Source organism: Hordeum vulgare, chromosome 5H, assembly GCF_904849725.1.
Source record: "Hordeum vulgare subsp. vulgare chromosome 5H, MorexV3_pseudomolecules_assembly, whole genome shotgun sequence".
Classification (NCBI taxonomy): Eukaryota; Viridiplantae; Streptophyta; class Magnoliopsida; order Poales; family Poaceae; genus Hordeum; species Hordeum vulgare.
Window position 1 is genome coordinate 552,656,879 of NC_058522.1, and position 19,373 is coordinate 552,676,251.

Here is a 19,373-nt window from a genome sequence, read left to right on the forward strand (position 1 = left end):
TTTGTCTTTTTTGCCCATAAGTCAATGTTTTTTTTTCATGAAAATTTATATACTAGTGCAAACCAAAATCAAGTTAATCTTAAAAATACTTTGGAATTATTTTTACTTTTTAATTAATTATTTTAGAAAAAATCTATATAGAGTGCATATAACCAAGAACCAAAGTGTATTTCCCATGGCCAATACATACATATAATAGGTCATTCTGGTTATTTTCCTCTATGCCTTTCTGTATTTTGTTGTCTGTAAATGATGATTTGGGCAGAGAATATGTTGACTCGTTAATATGATGTAATATTTTGTTGTTTCCTGATGATTTAGTGTTGCCTCATTTGTTTGACAGATTCGGTCTCTGCTAAACCCAATGAATGCTGCAAAAATTCGGACTATATCATGATTTCTGAACCCATGAGTTTGTTGATATAACATCACCGGTATCTACATTTACCATGTTTAAGCAAGTGATATAGAGGGGAGTCTCGCGATGATTATGCAATATACATAAATTTCTGCAAAGTCTTCTCCAATATTTTGCACTAGTGATGTACATCTCAGAGTTGCACATTAATGCTATAGTCATGAAAGTCATTTAAACTATTAAGCATGTAGTTTGCTAATTGCGATAAATGTAGAAAGAATCACCAACTACAAGATGGGCCAGCTAATTAGCAGGAATGTAGTAAACCTTCCGGCGGTTCCTCCTTTGGTTTTGCAACTTAATCTCAGATTTGGGGTTTCGTCCTTCTTTTATTTTTTTTACACCAGATTTCTTGGTTTTTTATTTCTTACATTTATTTTTTCTTGCTTTTCTTAGTTCATCATTTAATTTATCACTAATTTGTGAACATTTTTAAAATTCATGAATATTCATTAATATTCGTGAAATTTTTCTAAATTCTTAATTGTATTTCCAAAATTATCAAACATTTCCTTAAAATGGAACCTTTAAAATATTGTGAAGATTTTAAAATCTTATTTCCATTTGTTGAATTTGAAAACCAATGTGCTAAGATTTCTTGAATGAGTGCTTGTATCATGATTTCGAAACCACGGAGTTTGGCGGTATAAAATCACCCGATATCTAAGTTTACTGTTTTAAGCAAGTGATCTAGAGTGGAGTCTCATGGTGATTTATGCAATATACATAAAGTTATCATTAGTAGAAAAAGGGGCTTCCGTCCCAGCTCAATTTACACATTAGTCCCGGTTCCATTACGAACTGAGACTAATGTTAGCATTAGTCCCGATTCGAACGGCAAGGGCGCCGGTCGGTTATTAGTCCCGGTTCAAAAGGGACCTTTAGTCCCGGTTCGTGTCTCGAACCGGGACTAAAGGGTTTGGAGGCTTTAGTCCTGGTTCGTGTCTTGAACCGGGACTAAAGGTCCTGGGACTAAAGGGTAGACCTTTAGTCCTGGTTCGAGACATGAACCGGGACTAAAGGGGTTTTGTATTTTTATTTTTCCTGTTTTTAAATTTTATTTCTGTTTGTAGTTTCTGTTTTAAATTGCTTATATCTTTTAGGATATTTAATTTTTTTTGAGTGATTCTTTTTGCATTAGATTCAAAATTTTGTCTAGTTTCTGTTTGTGCAATTAGTTTTTAAATTTGAATGGTTTAAATTTGAATTTGTTCAAATTTGCTTCAAACCCAAATTGTGAATAACTTGAGTTTACAAATAGTTTTTAATTTAATTCTTTTTTATCCTAGTCATTTGTTAGATTGTTATCACAGTAAGATTTATTTGGTTATTTTTAGAATAATTTAAATTTGGATTTTAATTAAAACAATAGTGTTTTGCTTATATAGTTGTTTTAGTCATTGAATTGTTGTTTTTTATTATTTTTAGTTAGTACTTTATGTAGATTTTAACATGTTATAGTATGGTGCATATTGAATGCATAAAAAGTCTAGAATTAAAATCATTTTAATAAAATGCCTTTGTAGCAGATGGGTTTTCGTCTGAAACCTTGATACTTCGAAGGATGATCCAGTTTGTACACGAAGTGCATCAGTTTTTATCGTAACTCTCTCAACTTTTTAGCACATGCCATGTGGGTGAAACTATGATACCATGCCAACTTTCAACCTTTTCAGAGTTCATTTGTAGTGCTTTTCAATTTCAGGGTCAATTAGCTCAAAAAAGTAAGTAAATGCATGAAAAATACCAAATGAAGTCAGAAAATATTGAAAATTTATGATGTGGCTTTAAATGGTGTATTTTAAACACACAAAAAGTATGGAGTTCAAAAAAATGAAATCCCTATGCAATAGATGAGTTTTCGTTCGAAACCCTGATACTTCGAAAGAGATTGTTCATTTTATACACGAAGTGCATCCAGGTTTTGACGTAACCCTCTGAACTTTTTAGCACATGCTATGTGGGAGAAATGATGATACGATGCCAAATTTCAACCTTTTCAGAGTTCATTTGTCGGGCTTTTCAATTTCAAGGTCATTTAGGTCAAAAAATCATTAAATGCATGAAAAATAGCAAATGAAGTTATAAAGGGTCGAAATTTAGGATGTGGTTTTGAATGGTTTATATTGAATGCACAAAATGCATAAAATGTGTGAAGTTGAAATAAGTAAAAAAATAAAATATCTTTCTAGCAGATGGGTTTTCGTCCGAAAACCGTGATACTTCGTAGGAGATGGTCCAGTTTGTACACGAAGTGCATCCAGTTTTTGTCGTAACCCTCTCAACTTTTTAGCACAAGCTATGTGGATGAAATGATGATACCATGCCAAGTTTCAACATTTTCAGAGTTCATTATAGTTCTTTTCAATTTCAGCGTCATTTAGCTCAACATAGCAAATAAAGTTAGAAAGGGTTAACTCTGGCTTGGTTAACCTTAGTTGTGATTCTGGCGAGGACGATGCTAGCAAACGTAGTCGACGGGTATGATTGGACTCTTGGCTAAAGGGGATTCTGAAATTTTCAAACTCTACCCTCCCTGGACCGTCTTTTTTAGTTTTGTAGAAAATAAACAAAAATGCTAAAATCTTCAAAAAATAAAATCCTTTGAGATGTAGTTAGGTTTTAGTGCATAGTTGGTATACAAATTTTAAGATATGAATTTTGACCGTTTTTTCAAAAAAGGGAAAAATGTAAAACAGCCATAACTTTTGCATACGACGTCATTTTTTTAATATATCAAAAAAAAACTAGAGAAAATTGGGAATCGATTTCACCGGGGTTTGCCCGGTGAAGTTTTCTCAAATGTTCAAAATTCCAAATGTAAAAAAAGTTATGGCAAAAAGAAGTTTTTTCCACAAAAATAAGAAAAAATAATTTTATTTAAAATCTTTAGGTTGTTTTCATTTAAATTCACTATTATTATTACTTATTTTGTTTATTTTAATAATTGTTTGAATTTCAAAAAATTAAATCATGTGACATGACATCAAACCCTAGGTTGTTTAGGATTGATAGCTTACTATTGTCAGGAGGAGAACAAGTGCAGACTTGGCAACTAGGGGCGATAGAACCAGGAAGTTAAGCATGCTCGGGCTGAAGCAGTGAAAGGATGGGTGACCGACCGAGAAGTTAGACGATTTGAAATGAGTAATCTACGCTAGAGCGGTGATGATGGGTGATTAGAGATTAAATTGTCAAATAAATCAAAGATTTAAAAATTGAAATAAAACATAAAAACAAATCAAAGAATATTCAAAAATAAATAAAAAATGTACCTTTTTGGGTCAAACAAACAAAATAAACAAACGGATCCTTTAGTCTCGGTGCGTGTTAAGACCCGGGACTAAAGGGTCTGCCCCTGATGACGTTCCGAGGCGCCCACGTGGAGCACCTTTGGTCCCGGCATGGAACAAGACCGGGACTAAAGGTTAGAACTTTAGTCCCGTCTCTTTGGTCCCGGTTGATGAACCGGGACTAAAGCCTCTTACGGGCCGGGACTATAGGTCCTGTCCCCACTAGTGTATGCAAAATCTTCTCTAATAATATGTATTAATTATGTACATTTCCGGGTTGCACGATAATTAAATGGTCATGAAAGTCGTTTAACATATTATTAGGTATGTAGTTTGCTAACTCCGATACATGTCCCGAGAATCGCCCACTAGAGCGTGGGAAACCTTCCGTTGGTATTGTGAAGATTTTTCCTCCGGTTTTGTAACTTAAGCTCAGTTTAGGAAGGTTCCGTACTTTTTTTTTATTTTATACGGCAGTTTTCTTGTTTTTTCTTTGTTTTCTATTTTTGGGTTTTTAGGTACTTTTTTCTTGTTTTACTTCATTTTTTTAATTCGTGAACCTTTTTTCAAATCATGAATATCTATTTATATTTGTGAATATTTTCTACATTCTCGGAATTTTCTGAAAAATTAATTACCCGATTCAAACACAAATATAAACAAAGATACACAAGTGGATACGTTGCTTCACATGAACTTAAATTACTCGTTTCAAACAAAATGAAACTACTAGGAGCATAATAAAAACTACTTAATCTTCTTCGGGCAACATATTCTCCGAGTCCACTCCACCCTCGTCGGAGCCATCGAAGTCGGAGTCGCTGGAAGAAAGATCGGTCATATCCGAGGCGAGCTCATCCTCGAACCGCCCCACCAAACGGCGCGCCTCATCGGTAGTCTTCTTCTAGAGCTCATGAACCTAGAGCTCCTTGGCGATGAGCTCTGGATAATTCGTTGAGAGCTCGGCCATGTAGTTCCCGTTGGTGTGCGCGACCTAGATTAGCTCAGGGGCTTCCCAATTCTCTTGTACCTCGTGATCGGAGAGCACTCCGGGATCAACTACAACCAAATCCGGGAAGCCGCCGCTATTAAGGTGGGAGTTTATCTTTGCCTGGCTGTCGTGGAGGTGGATCGCCGTCATGTCATAGGCGCGAGCCACTTGCTCTACCGACTGGGACAAGCCGATCCAGTTCCGCTTCCCCATGTCTTGATCTGTAATCTCCAACGAGTACTAGAAAAAAGGCAACTAGTAGCGCTAGTTTTTGGGCTAGCAGTAGCACGGGTGCCCGCGCTACTGCTAGCGCGCTACAACTAACTTGTAGCAGTAGCGCTAGTAGAAACTTGCTACTGCTATCCTTACATAGCAGCAACGTGGGTTTGTCCAACGCTACTCGCAAGTTATAGCAGCGGCGTGGGTTGAGCCAGCGCTACAGGTAACTTGTAACGGTACCGCGTGGGCCAACAACACGCGTTGCTGCTATGTCACGCTCAAGATGTGATCCTATCCTCAATTTGGCACGAAGGCCTCGTCAGGAATAGAAGCGCATCTCGTCGTGTCGCAAGAATGGATATCGTTACAAGTACATGTACTGAAAGGAAGAGATATATATAGAATTGGCTTACACTAGCCACAAGCTACATCAGAGTCACATCAGTACATTACATAATCATCAAGAGTAAGAGCAGGGTCCGACTACGGACGGAAACAAACGAGAAAAATAAGAACGACGTCCATCCTTGCTATCCCAGGTTGCCGGACTGGAACCCATCCTAGATCGATGAAGAAAAAGAAGAAGAAGCAACTCCAAATGAACAATCAACGCGCTCGCGTCTAGTAACCTTTACCTGTACCTGCAACTGGTGTTGTAGTAATCTGTGAGCCACAGGGGACTCAGCAATCTCATTTCCAAAGGTATCAAGACTAGCAAAGCTTAATGGGTGATGTAAGTTTAAGTGGTGAGGTTGCAGCAGCGGCTAAGCATATATTTGGTGGATAAACTTACGAGTACAAGAAACAAGAGGGGGAAGATCTACGCATAACGGACGTGACTACTGATGATCAAATGAATGATCCTGAACACATACCTACGTCACACATAACCCCACCGTGTCCTCCATCGGAGAAAGAACTCACGAAAGAGACAATCACGGTTACGCACACAGTTGGCATATTTTAATTACGTTATCTTCAAGTTATCTAGAACCAGTGTTAAACAAAGTTTCCACGTTGCCACATAACCGCGGGCACGGCTTTCCGAAAAGATTTAACCCTGCAGGGTGCTCCAACTAGTCCATCACAAATTACCACAAGCCGCATAGAAATCCTCAATCACGAAGCTCGCGATCTCGTCGGATTCCCTAGTGGAAAACCTCAACTCTCAGATTACCCAAAGCATCACCGGAATCCCGATGCACAAGATATCTCGGCAAAGGTAAAACTAATCCAGCAAGGCCGCCCGGCGTGTCAACGATCCCGATAGGAGCCGCGTATCTCGTTCTCAGGACACGACGGATAAGCACAACGTACGGTGACCTGATAGAAATCTCCCGAGTTGCCCCGGGTTGGCCCCGCAAACAGCTCTAGTTTTGGACCAGCACCAACAGCACTGGCCCCCCTGTATTATGTAGAATTACTCCTCGGGTAACGCTAACTCCCTATGCATTTCAATTTAACAGAATTATTATGTTGGGCAAATAGTACCAATATTGGGCCTTGCCAGACTAGCTTTAATCTAAAACGAATTATCAAGGGGGTCCCCATAACAACCCCGATCGTGTTAGGAGCGCTCGATTATGGAACATAACACCGGTAGCCGAAACTAAGGGGGCAAAGGTGGAACAAAACACCAGGCTAGGAAGGCCGAGTCTTCCACCTTTTACCAAGTATATAAGTGCATTAAATTAAATAGCATTTAATATGGTGATATGACAAGGAACCCATGCTTTCACATGGAAGAAACTACACCTGCAACTAGCAACGCTATCAACAGGGTTAAGCAAGCAGTAACATAGCCAATCAGTGGTTTGCTAGGTCGAACAGGTTGAAGGTTATCATGGATTGTTGAGAGGCTGCTATTTAACATGTGGCAGGCAACGAGACATAACGATGGAGACGGTAAAACTAGCATGGCAATGATAGTAATGGTATCTGGGGAAATGATCATCTTGCCTGAGATCCCGCTTGTAAGAAGAATGCCTCCGTGAAGCAGACGAACCGATGTAGTCGAACGGGTCCTCACATCCGGCACGCTTGCGGAACTCTATCGAGACGACGCAAACCGGAAACACAAATCAACACACGAAATTCACCACACGGTGCAACAACACAAATGATGCATGAACGGTCTAATGCAAGGCATGACAATTCCACACAATCAAAGCTACACATTAAGTGAAGTTCAATATGCAACGAGTTGCATATTGACGAAACTCCACGTTAATTATTCAGGTCTATCCCGATTAGATACTCGGCAATATTAATGTTGTCATACATGCAAGAGGTGAAGCGGAAATTAAACTACCTATCTAGACATTTTAAATGAGGTCGGAAATGACATATAGCATCTCCGAGACGACCTCACATGCTAATTTACAATTCTGTCCAGATCTGAACTAACACATTTAACTGTTTGTTAACAGCAAGACAAATAGGTTCACGTGATTCTACGCGTCAAGACAAGCAATCTACACATAAAGAACATCTCCGACGGAGCTACGGGTCAAAAGTTACAAGCATCGCAAGATATGATGGCATGAATGCAATATGTGTGCAACGACGGTCACAAGCACTTCAAAACATACAAACAGGAAGAGAACATGAAACTACACGAGATTCTAAGCAAGTTTCATGTAGGACACGATCACAACGGAGCTACGGATCCACCTCTACGAGCAAAACGAGAAAACACTATAATCTGTCAAAATCAGTCACATAACATTTTCTACGCCCCACAACTACGGCTACACAACTCCGATATGCTCAAGCAAGGCATGGCACAAAACAGGGCAAGAAGCACTACTACGAACAACTAACAACAACTAGCATAGCAGCAAGGAACACTAGGGAAAGAAGACACAAAATGGCATCTCACACACTATTTCAGACTTAGTGAAAATAACACCTCATGAAAGTGTAGTTTTCGATCTGAAGCTATATTGACAGCAACAAAACCAATAGCTACAGGACTCGAAATGGCATGAAACTTCACAGCATGCTAGAGAAACACAAGGGGTACGACTAACTCCATTGGACCAACCTCAAAAGAGCTACAAATCACAAGATGCAAGCAAGACAAGACATCAACAAAATATAACAGTTCCAGACTTAGAAATATTTCAGCTCCGCTAAAACAGCACTATTTCTAGCAACTTGAGGGCAATCAAAACACACCTAAACATGCATTTGTATTGCAACCAAAAATACCAGGGGCTAAAGAAAACATCTAAGAAGAACTCCCTAGTTGACAACTAATTCAAACGAAGCACGAAATAAATCCTACGACATAGACAAAAGGGCATCACGGCAAAATATCACGCGAACTAACTTACTCAAAAGCTAAAACTAATTGACCCCGGAAACATATAAAATATGTGGGGTTTGCAACACAAAATAAAGCCATACATAAATGCGGGAAAATAACCTACGTACGGGAAAATAAACTACCGGCAAACCCTACACGCAAAGATACGAGTGACCGCTCTAAAATACATGCAAAAATGATTCCTAAAACGTGGGCATTTATTCTACGACATACGAACAACCCGGACACGCGCGAAAAAAACTACGGGCAATAAACCTATCAAGACAACACGTAAAACTAGGCATTAGGCACGCTAAACTAAATCAAACAAATATGCAAGTTGTGAAATCGTGTTCTACTCATAAAACTATCCCAAAACCATATAAAGTACGCCTCGTTCCGACTTACGGGCTAAAAGATACGCGCGTTTAATATCGTCATATTTTTCTGGAATTTAATTACAATTCCAAAAATCATCTATATTACTAACGGGCCTGCAGCATGCGCAACATAATAAAAATGCGCTGGGGCGGGGTATAGCCTCACCTTTGGGCCGTCTCGGATCGGCCTGGTGAGGAGGCTGGAGCAGACTGGGCCGACGCTGGCGGTGGGGAGGCCGAACGGGCCTTGCTGAGCCGAGGCGGTGGAGGCCGAGCGAGGCCCAGGCGCGAGGCGTCGGTCATCGTTCCCGGGGAGGCCCCCTCGTCCTCCCGTGAGGAGCCATGGCGGCGCAGGAGGGAACCGCCGGAGGAGCTCCATCCTCGGCAGCGAGGGGAACCAGAGGGGAATGGCGGCACGGGACAGATCCGGCCACCGGGGCTCCACTCCCGGTGGTGCCGGCGCGAGGAGGAAGCCGGGCAGGGAGATCGGCCGGCGGGGCGGCGAGCACGGGTTGCAGTTTCAGGCGGCGGCGGGACCGAGATTCAGGCGGCGCGGCTCGGGGACAACAGTGACCTGGCGCGGCCGACGGGGACCTCCGGCGAGGGGAGGGGCGCCGGCGAGCGGCGCCGGAGGCCGGGCCGACGGGGCTGACTAGAGGCGCTAGCGGGAGGCATGGGAACACGGGCTCGGGGTTGCTCAAGCGAACGCGGCGGCGCGCAGATGGGCTTGGCGGGCCTCGCGTGGGCTCGCGGGCCCGGCGGCGCGAGGAGGAGGTGGGAGGTGAGAGAGAGAGGTGGGAGAGGCAGTTAGGGTTGGCTGCGCGGATCCCGAGGTGGAAGGGGGGGTGTCTAAAAAAATACACACGGGGACTATATATAGACAAATGGGGGGGGGGCTAGGTTTAGCGAAATTTCGATCCAGATCCAACCGTGCGGTCGAATTCGGACGATTCCGAACGCGGGAACGGGTAAGTGGCCGTGTAGGGTGATTTACCGGAGAAGAGAGGGAAAACGGGCGGCGCCACAACAATTTTTAAATCACCGATAGACGTCCGACGGTAGACCGAATACGGTGCCGCTACGGTCGACCGCTCGGGTACCAGACGAACTCCAATCGCGACGAAATTCGACAGGCGGCCTAGCTATATTAAAATAAGACCGCACATCAAATCTCAACCCGATCAGAGAAAGTTTTAAATGCACTTTAAAAACAGGGTTTCGACGATGCCGCAGGCGCGTGCGAGTGCTGTCGGGCATGGAACGAACAACGACGATAACCGGCAACTAACAACGGATGCAACGTTTGAAAACTGGCGGCAACGGAGATGCCGATGCAATGCAGATGATGCGCATGATGCGATGTTGATGCGACAAATAAAAATAGACACCCGACAAAAACGGAAAGGAAAGGGAATCTTTTGGAACGTCGGCATCGGGCTGTCACAACTCTCCTACACTACAAGAGGATCTCGCCCCGAGATCCAAGAATGAGAGGGGGAGAGGATGAGAAAGAACAAGAGGTAAAAACTTAGTCGCTTCTTTGGCAAACGAGTGAAAACAATGAACCTTGAAGGTTGCAAAGCGATGAGGAATGATACGAGAAAGAAGCAAGAATTCACGGAAAATTTCGGCAGCACTTTGGTAGGAAAATGGGACAGAAAATTCGAAAAGATGGAAGAAATAGACAATATACATAACAAGCAACTAAATAGAGCAATGGAACACCATGATCTTGATAGACCAACATAATAGACCCAAAGAGCAACATCACAATGCCTCCGGAACAAGAGAATAGGAACTAGCTCAAGCGGAAGAAGAGAATGAAGAAAAGAATGACAACTATCATCACAATAGAATTAAAGAGCCTCCGGACAGAGAATTAATGGAGTAGTTGGAAAACCCACAACGAAAAGAACAAGATAGTAGTGGGCTTATGAAAATCATCTCAACAAATATGAGGTGACAACCAACCACTAAAAGAAACAAGGAAAGAATGGGAGAAACAAGATATGAATAATTCTTACACCAGAAGGATACATTGAGAACTTGGATTAATGATAAGCACCATGATAGCAACACCCATAGGAAAAGCTTTAGGTGAAATCCAACCAAGATAGCTCAATGAAGAAGTCATGGGTTGAAAATATCTCATGAACATAGAATTGGTGGATTTAATTATCTCATTCTTGAAAGGAAAACTCTCTGAGGCTCCTACACTAACAAGAAAGCTATAATACCACCTCAAGGATAAAGGAAGAACAAATGCACTTGGGAATGCAAGAGAACGGATACTTGAGAAAAGAATTGATATCGTGAGTCCTCCGGAAGAAGAATTCAGATTACTGTGAACAAGAATAAGATTTAAGTTATGCTTATCCTTCATCAAGTTTAATTGATGACAAGATACAGATTTAGCATACCACTTATTCCTCTTGAAATAATTTTGAAGAGATAGGGAGATAAGCACCACTTGAAGTAAAATTAAGGAAGCACCGGTAAGAATTCACAACTGAATGGGAATTCCAAGAATGCATGGAAACACATGAGAATGAAGAGATCATGATCCACCTGAAGAAAACTTGAACAACGCACCGGATAATCGAGAGACGACCGAAGAGACAACAATTGAGGAGAATTGAGGATGAAAGCTGAAAGTTGAGAACGAAGAATCTTCTAAAATGATGGCCTCCGGAGGAACGAGAATGAAAACAACTCAGAAAAGCACCGGATAGCAAGAAAGGGATACTCATGATTGACAACAATGAGAGGATAACACGAAGCTGAGAATGATGACGAGAAACAACACCAAGAACTACTGAGACACTCCGGAATAATGAAGAATGAAAGGTTGAGCCAATATGAGAGTTAAATTCCAATAGATCTTGGAGAAGGGATATGACTGATGAAATTCATACTTACGCCATAGTTGAAAAGAATTAGAGATCTCCGGAAGATTACAAGAGCTAAAAGAACCTGGGGAAATCCCGTGGGTTATGGGCCCACTCAAAGAAACCACCGTTTAAAGGATTACTTGGAAGAGAGATATTGCACCGTTATGAAGAGAACTAGATGAGGTTGAGAACCGCGATTTTTTTTTTGAAATGATTGGAAACAAGAACTACTGAGATAACTTCAACGCTCCGGGTAGAAAAGAGAGGAATAAATAACAAGATAGGATGGTAAGAATTCCCAACATAGGAAATAATTACAAGGATGAATAGGATATAATGAACACGGACAACTGAATTGAATTCACTGGAAAAGATGACCAAATTGAATAAAGATGAACACGAAGCTCCTGAGAATCTTTACAACGAATCACCGGTTACGAAAGGAAGAAAAGATAGCGGAAGCATTACTGAAATGAAATGCACTTGGATGAAATCCAATCACTGAAGCAAAGGGTGGGAGGGCGGGGAAAAACAAAGACGACTTGGGACAGATGAGATGAACTCCGGAATAAAATGAGAAAATGATCTGCAACAACTGGAGAAGATTGAATTCAGTTGCAGAGAAGCACACCGGTTGGAAAGAATTGACAAGACGACTCCGATTGACAAGAACTGATAAGACAACTGATTGAGCAAAGAATTTGCATTCTCACACAAAAATATGAGAACACCTCTTGGAAAGATCTGAAATCACCACTTGACATCGAAGCAACTGAATTACCATATTCCAACAAAACAAAGAGTGCAGCTTATGAAACAAGCCAGAACAAACTCATGAGAAAGATTTCGTCCGATATTTTCGTGGACAGGATCGCACGGGCTCGATTTACAGTAGCCATCAAGTGCAAGGCAGTGCACCCGATATACGAAGTATCCCCGAGTCGTATCAAGCTACAAGGACTCTTTAAGACACAACGTGTACCGCTGTAAGTCGACCATGAACAAACGAATCCACTAGATGTCGAACCCCAACCTAACATCATGCATTTGTTGGAAGATTGTCCTATAAGCAACTACTTTAATTCCCACCTATGAATTCCCGAAATATCTGGTCATGCAATCTGGTACACGGATACAAGGAGTAATATCACACAACTCCTATACTAACCCGTCACTTGTATCACATCCGTCAACACACACCAGAATCTCGGACCTTCATCTACAACAGACCCTCGTGATCACAACGATACAAAGTATGGCAGTACTCCCGAACAATCTGCACCAGTACTGGGGACATCGGGGTTATCTCACCACTACTAGTATTGAAGCAATTACGAACATCCTTCGTTCTGAGATACTAAGAAATCTGAATGATAACGATGTGCTCAAGAATCCCCTGGAGCTCAACTCCCCAGAAGAAAATCAAGTCAGACAGGAGGCACCAAGACAGAACTCCGTCACATCGGCATCATATAGATTCCAAAAATATCCGCGTGATCCTAAAAAAATTTGAGTGAGAAGAGGAGTAGAATTAAATTATTACGTCAAGATTCCTCACCAGAGCATAGAAGAGGAGAAAAAAGAATCCTACTCTCTGATATATAACTAGACTCAAATAGTTTTTCTCTAGACTCGACTCGGCCAAGTTCGATCAATCAAGGGGGCTCCTAGGTCGGTACGGCTCTGATACCAACTTGTCACGCCCAAGATGCGATCCTATCCTCAATTTGGCATGAAGGCCTCGTCAGGGATAGAAGCGCATCTCGTCGTGTCGCAAGAATGGATATCGTTACAAGTACATGTACTGAAAGGAAGAGATATATATAGAATTGGCTTACACTCGCCACAAGCTACATCAGAGTCGCATCAGTACATTACATAATCATCAAGAGTAAGAGAAGGGTCCGACTACGGACGAAAACAAACGAGAAAAAATAAGAACGACGTCCATCCTTGCTATCCCAGGCTGCCGGCCTGGAACCCATCCTAGATCGATGAAGATGAAGATGAAGAAGAAGAAGCAACTCCAAATGAACAATCAACGCGCTCGCGTGTAGTAACCTTTACCTGTACCTGCAACTGTTGTTGTAGTAATCTGTGAGCCACAGGGGACTCAGCAATCTCATTTCCAAAGGTATCAAGACTAGCAAAGCTTAATGGGTGAGGTAAGTTTAAGTGGTGAGGTTGCAGCAGCGGCTAAGCATATATTTGGTGGCTAAACTTACGAGTACAAGAAATAAGAGGGGGAAGATCTACGCATAACGGACGTGACTACTGATGATCAAATGAATGATCTTGAACACATACCTACGTCACACATAACCCCACCGTGTCCTCGATCGGAGAAAGAACTCATGAAAGATACAGTCACGGTTACGCACACAGTTGGCATATTTTAGTTACGTTATCTTCAAGTTATCTAGAACCAGTGTTAAACAAAGTTTCCACGTTGCCACATAACCACGGGCACGGCTTTCCGAAATGATTTAACCCTGCAGGGGTGCTCCAAGTAGTCCATCACAAATTACCACAAGCCGCATAGAAATCCTCAATCACGAAGCTCGCGATCTCGTCGGATTCCCTAGTGGAAAACCTCAACTCTGAGATTACCCAAAGCATCACCGGAATCCCGATGCACAAGATATCTCGTCAAAGGTAAAACTAATCCAGCAAGGCCGCCCGGCGTGTCGACGATCCCGATAGGAGCCGCGTATCTCGTTCTCAGGACACGACGGATAAGCACAGCGTACGGTGGCCTGATAGAAATCTCCCGAGTTGCCCCGAGTTGGCCCCGCAAACGGCTCTAGTTTTGGACCAGCACCAACAGCACTGGCCCCCCTGTATTATGTAGAATTACTCCTCGGGTAGCGCTAACTCCCTATGCATTTCAATTTAACAGAATTATTATGTTGGGCAAATAGTACCAATGTTGGGCCTTGCAAGGCCAGCTTTAATCTAAAACGAATTATCAAGGGGGTCCCCATAACAACCCCGATCGTGTTAGGAGCGCTCGATTATGGAACATAACACCGGTAGCCGAAACTAAGGGGGCAAAGGTGGAACAAAACACCAGGCTAGAAAGGCCGAGCCTTCCACCTTTTACCAAGTATATAGGTGCATTAAATTAAATAACATTTAATATGGTGATATGACAAGGAACCCATGCTTTCACATGGAAGCAACTACACCTGCAACTAGCAACGCTATCAACAGGGTTAAGCAAGCAGTAACATAGCCAATCAGTGGTTTGCTAGGTCGAACAGGTTGAAGGTTATCATGGCATTGTTGAGAGGCTGGTATTTAACATGTGGCAGGCAACGAGACATAACGATAGAGACGGTAAAACTAGCATGGCAATGATAGTAATGGTATCTGGGGAAATGATCATCTTGCCTGAGATCCCGCTTGGAAGAAGAATGCCTCCATGAAGCAGACGAACCGATGTAGTCGAACGGGTCCTCACATCCGGCACGCTTGCGGAACTCTATCGAGACGACGCAAACCGGAAACACAAATCAACACACGAAATTCACCACACGGTGCAACAACACAAATGATGCATGAACGGTCTAATGCAAGGCATGACAATTCCACACAATCAAAGCTACACATTAAGTGAAGTTGAATATGCAATGAGTTGCATATTGACGAAACTCCACGTTAATTATTCAGGTCTATCCCGATTAGATACTCGGCAATATTAATGTTGTCATACATGCAAGAGGTGAAGCGGAAATTAAACTACCTATCTAGACATTTTAAATGAGGTCGGAAATGACATATAGCATCTCCGAGACGACCTCACATGTTAATTTACAATTCTGTCCAGATCTGAACTAACACATTTAACTGGTTGTTAAACAGCAAGACAAATAGGTTCACGTGATTCTACGCGTCAAGACAAGCAATCTACACATAAAGAACATCTCCAACGGAGCTACGGGTCAAAAGTTACAAGCATCGCAAGATATGATGGCATGAATGCAATAGGTGTGCAACGACGGTCACGAGCACTTCAAAACATACAAACAGCAAGAGAACATGAAACTACATGAGATTCTAAGCAAGTTTCATGTAGGACACGATCACAACGGAGCTACGGATCCACCTGTCGTGGGTATAAGCGTGACAGTAGATGTGTAGGGTACGAAAAGGATGGGCAGAGTCCCAGCTACGGCGAGGATGTATGAGTTCTGGCCCCTCTGCGGTGGAGGTAATAGCCCTGCGTCTCAGTGCTCAGGGAGCTTTGTTGTCGAGTGGAATAAGGAATACAATGAGTTGCTAACCCCTCTACCAGTGGGGGAGGGTGGCTTATATAGAGTGCGCTGCCCTCCACAATGGTTCCGGTACAGGGGTGGAGTAGTGGGGATTGAATGCGTACGTTACAGGTGACGTATGCTCTGAATGCTAATAAATGCACCCGGAAACGTACGGCCGTTTCCCTCCAGAGAGGTTACGATGTACCGAGTGTAGCCAGTCGGTTAGCTTGGTATCCTCTGAATGCTAGTCTCCGACTGGATGGTTGAGGACCTGTTACCGACTGGATGATGGGGACTCCTTAATTCAGTCGGGACTGACTAAGGGCCTTGTCCTTTGTGAGGGGTAGTCCTTGGGTAGGACCTACATGACAGGCCTATGATCCTACCCTAGGACTATGACCCCATCATTAGTCCCCGAATGGATTGGGGTTGAAACGACGAAGCGGTGCTTGAAGTTTGGATCCGACTGGAACATATTTGGCTTGGGCGTTGCCTGCCCCGATCCATTTTATCTTTTCTGACCAACGATTCGAGTGGAAGTACTCGCGAAACAGACCGTCGGAAGCCGAGTGCTTCTGCGGCATCTTTTGACGCGACCGATCAACTCACAGCGACGGATTTTCCAGGATCTCAAATTTCGGGTTCCGCGCGCTCAGTGGGGATGACGCCATCGCGCTCGAGTAGCGCCTGACGCCTCGATTCTCGCGCCTTCAACCTCTCCACTAATATCGCCGCGGTGGGTCGGGGGATAAGGTTTCGGGCCCACCCGCCAGCGACCCAGTCGGAACCCTATTTAAATCTCGGTGGCGAGGCTTCTCCGCTACGCTCGCCGAATCTCTTGCTCTCGCCAGCTCCGCCCTTCTCGCCACCTCCAGCGCTCCTATACTCCTCCCTTCTCCTTCCTCCCGAGGGCTCGCAGCTACCGCCATGACCAAGGGTCAGGCCAGCAAGATGGAGGCGAGGAAGAAGAAGGGGAAGGCGACGGCGCCTGCTCAGCGGCGGCAGCGGCCGCTGCCGGCGGGATGGATCCAGGGCGACTTCCTCCCCTCCACGGTGACGGAGGGGGATCTGCTGCAGCTGGTGGAGCATGGGATGATCGTGCACAAGTCCTGGAGGCTGCCGGCGGAGAACGAGGTCGAAACAGCGCCTCGGGAGGGGGAGCGCGTCCTGCTGCTCAGCCACGTCCACCGAGGTTTTTCTTTGCCCCCGCATCCTTTCTTCAAGGGCATCATGAATCACTTCGGGGCCCAACTTCACCATTTTCCTCCGAATGCCATCGCCCATCTTTCTGCCTTTATAGTTTTGTGCGAGTGTTTCATCGGCTGCCCTCCCCATTGGGGTTTGTTCAAACACATCTTTTCCGCCAGATCCCAAACCATCAAACGACTTAGCCAGTCGGATGATAAGACGCATCTCCTCCAGCTCTGCGGGGGCTTAGGTTTCCAGAAAAAGAGTCGGAGTAGTTATCCTGCTCTTCAGTTAAGTGAGTCGGTCAGGAACTGGCAGTCGACGTGGTTCTACTACCAGGATATCGCCTGTCCGAATGCATCGACTGGGCTGCCTCCTTTTAGTTTAGATCGGCCCGCCCCACCTAAGCAACTCGCGCTCACGAGGGCGGAGAAGAACGACATCCAGCCTCTGGTCGGGGCGCTCGTAGATGTCGTCAGGAGGGGGGTCACTGGCATAGACTTGCTGGATGTCTTCCTTGGTCGGCGTATCCAGCCCCTGCAGGCTCGCGACCACGCCATGTGGCATTATACGGGGCCCGAGGATTCCACTCGGACCAATGTTGTGGGCGTGACTGAGGAGAGGGTGACCTCGTGGGTGCTCGAGATCACAGGCCCCTACGAGAATCCCAAAGGATCTCGGCGAGTGAAGCCCTTCTGCAAGGATAATCCTCCTCCGAATCAGGTGAGTGGCACTTGTCGAGTGCTCCTAACTGTCTTAATCTTATCGTTTGCTTGAATCCCTGTGTGACGTCTGATGTCGCCGACTGAATTTTATGCACGAGTAGACCAACTGGTTTTCTCCCGTCTCGAACGGGAACCCGGCCGAGGAGGAGGAAGACAGCCAGGAGGGCAGCATGGAGAACGCTGAATATGTCTCCGACAGCGGGGAGTCGGAGGAAGAGACCAGCGAGGAAGAGGAGGAAGACGAAGAGCAGGACTCGCCGCCTCCGCAAACAGTGTTGGAATTATGCCCTAGAGGCAATAATAAATATAGTTATTATTATGATTCCTGTATCAAGATAATAGTTTATTATCCATGCTATAATTGTATTGAATGAAAACTCATTTACATGTGTGGACACATAGACAAAACACCGTCCCTAGCAAGCCTCTAGTTGGCTAGCGAGTTGATCAAAGATAGTCAGTGTCTTCTGATTTTGAACAAGGTGTTGTTGCTTGATAACTGGATCACGTCATTAGGAGAATCACCTGATGGACTAGACCCAAACTAATAGACGTAGCATGTTGATCGTGTCATTTTGTTGCTACTGTTTTCTGCGTGTCAAGTGTTTATTCCTATGGCCATGAGATCATATAACTCACTGACACCGGAGGAATGCTTTCTGTGTATCAAACGTCGCAACGTAACTGGGTGACTATAAAGATGCTCTACAGGTATCTCCGAAGGTGTTAGTTGAGTTAGTATGGATCTAGACTGGGATTTGTCACTCCGTGTGACGGAGAGGTATCTCGGGGCCCACTCGGTAATACAACATCACACACAAGCCTTGCAAGCAATGTGACTTAGTGTAAGTTGCGGGATCTTGTATTACGGAACGAGTAAAGAGACTTGCCGGTAAACGAGGTTGAAATAGGTATACGGATACTGACGATCGAATCTCGGGCAAGTAACATACCGAAGGACAAAGGGAATGACATAGGGGATTATATGAATCCTTGGCACTGAGGTTCAAACGATAAGATCTTCGTAGAATATGTAGGATCCAATATGGGCATCCAGGTCCAGCTATTGGATATTGACCGAGGAGTCTCTCGGGTCATGTCTACATAGTTCTCGAACCCGCAGGGTCTGCACACTTAAGGTTCGACGTTGTTTTATGCGTATTTGAGTTATATGGTTGGTTACCGAATGTTGTTCGGAGTCCCGGATGAGATCACGGACGTCACGAGGGTTTCCGTAATAGTCCGGAAACGAAGATTGATATATAGGATGACCTCATTTGATTACCGGAAGGTTTTCGGAGTTACCGGGAATGTACCGGGAATGACGAATGGGTTCCGGGAGTTCACCGGGGAGGGGGGGGGGGGCAACCCACCCCGAGGAAGCCCATAGGCCTTGAGGGTGGCACACCAGCCCTTAGTGGGCTGGTGGGACAGCCCAAAAGGGCCCTATGCGCCATAGAGATAAAAATCAAAGAGAAAGAAAAAAAAGGGAGGTGGGAAGGAAGGGAAGGACTCCCACCCACCAAACCAAGTCCAACTCGGTTTGGGGGGGGAGCCTTCCCCCCTTGGCTCGGCCGACCCCCTTGGGGCTCCTTGAGGCCTAAGGCAAGGTCCCCTCCCTCCCACCTATATATACGGAGGTATTGGGGCTGATTTGAGACGACTTTTCCACGGCAGCCCGACCACATACCTCCACGGG